The following is a 2,248-nucleotide window of genomic DNA, read 5'->3' as shown; positions in this document are numbered from 1 at the left end:
TAGTCTGTCCCTGGCCCAGTGTATCATGGGAACAGGGCAAACCAAACTACCAAGCCAATTCTTTCACTGGGAAGGAAACAAGCTACCGGGGACCGGTTTCTGGCATTTCAGCCGTCTTCGGCCCGGCTTGCTTGAATCCTGATGGTGCAATGAGCTAGGGACTCACGTCTGAGTATACCCTTCCACGCTAATGGTGGACAAAATAATTAAACAACAGGGGTCATTTCTCCACCATAAGCGTGGAAGGGTATACTCAGATGTGAGTCCCTTGCTCATTGCACCATCAGGATTCAAGCAAGCCGGGCCGACGACGGCTGAAATGCCAGAAACCAGTCCCCGGAAGCTTGTTTCCTTCCCAGTATAAGAATTGGCTTGGTAGTTTGGTTTGCCCTGTTCCCATCATGCACTGGGACAGGAACAGACTAATTTGCATGTAGCCAGGTTCTGAGCTGGGATGGTGCAGTGAGCTAAAAAACCGGTGATGGATCAAGCCCTGATCTTTGGACTGGGTAAGAGTGGTCTGCTTAATTCAGACACTCTGTTCATCACCACCCCCTTTTCTGAATCATTTTGTCCACCATAAGCGTGGAAGGGTATACTCAGATGTAAGTCCCTTGCTCATTGCACCATCAGGATTCAAGCAAGCCGGGCCGACGACGGCTGAAATGCCAGAAACCGGTCCCCGGAAGCTTGTTTCCTTCCCAGTATAAGAATTGGCTTGGTAGTTTGGTTTGCCCTGTTCCCATCATGCACTGGGACAGGAACAGACTAATTTGCATGTAGCCAGGTTCTGAGCTGGGATGGTGCAGTGAGCTAAAAAACGGTGATGAATCAAGCCCTGATCTTTGGACTGGGTAAGAGTGGTCTGCTTAATTCAGACACTCTGTTCATCACCACCCCCTTTTCTGAATCATTTTGTCCACCATAAGCGTGGAAGGGTATACTCAGATGTGAGTCCCTTGCTCATTGCACCATCAGGATTCAAGCAAGCCGGGTCGACGACGGCTGAAATGCCGGAAACCGGTCCCCGGAAGCTTGTTTCCTTCCCAGTATAAGAATTGGCTTGGTAGTTTGGTTTGCCCTGTTCCCATCATGCACTGGGACAGGAACAGACTAATTTGCATGTAGCCAGGTTCTGAGCTGGGATGGTGCAGTGAGCTAAAAAACGGTGATGGATCAAGCCCTGATCTTTGGACTGGGTAAGAGTGGTCTGCTTAATTCAGACACTCTGTTTATCACCACCCCCTTTTCTGAATCATTTTGTCCACCATAAGCGTGGAAGGGTATACTCAGATGTGAGTCCCTTGCTCATTGCACCATCAGGATTCAAGCAAGCCGGGCCGACGACGGCTGAAATGCCAGAAACCGGTCCCCGGAAGCTTGTTTCCTTCCCAGTATAAGAATTGGCTTGGTAGTTCGGTTTGCCCTGTTCCCATCATGCACTGGGACAGGAACAGACTAATTTACATGTAGCCAGGTTCTGAGCTGGGATGGTGCAGTGAGCTAAAAAACGGTGATGGATCAAGCCCTGATCTTTGGACTGGGTAAGAGTGGTCTGCTTAATTCAGACACTCTGTTCATCACCACCCCCTTTTCTGAATCATTTTGTCCACCATAAGCGTGGAAGGGTATACTCAGATGTGAGTCCCTTGCTCATTGCACCATCAGGATTCAAGCAAGCCGGGCCGACGACGGGTGAAATGCCAGAAACCGGTTCCCGGAAGCTTGTTTCCTTCCCAGTATAAGAATTGGCTTGGTAGTTTGGTTTGCCCTGTTCCCATCATGCACTGGGACAGGAACAGACTAATTTGCATGTAGCCAGGTTCTGAGCTGGGATGGTGCAGTGAGCTAAAAAACGGTGATGGATCAAGCCCTGATCTTTGGACTGGGTAAGAGTGGTCTGCTTAATTCAGACACTCTGTTCATCACCACCCCCTTTTCCGAATCATTTTGTCCACCATAAGCGTGGAAGGGTATACTCAGATGTGAGTCCCTTGCTCATTGCACCATCAGGATTCAAGCAAGCCGGGCCGACGACGGCTGAAATGCCAGAAACCGGTCCCCGGAAGCTTGTTTTCTTCCCAGTATAAGAATTGGCTTGGTAGTTTGGTTTGCCCTGTTCCCATCATGCACTGGGACAGGAACAGACTAATTTGCATGTAGCCAGGTTCTGAGCTGGGATGGTGCAGTGAGCTAAAAAACGGTGATGGATCAAGCCCTGATCTTTGGACTGGGTAAGAGTGGTCTG

Source organism: Lissotriton vulgaris, chromosome 1_1 (genome assembly GCF_964263255.1).
Source record: "Lissotriton vulgaris chromosome 1_1, aLisVul1.2, whole genome shotgun sequence".
In the NCBI taxonomy this organism is placed as follows: domain Eukaryota; kingdom Metazoa; phylum Chordata; class Amphibia; order Caudata; family Salamandridae; genus Lissotriton; species Lissotriton vulgaris.
The sequence above is the reverse complement of the archived record's forward strand: the minus strand, read 5'-3'. Positions refer to the sequence as shown.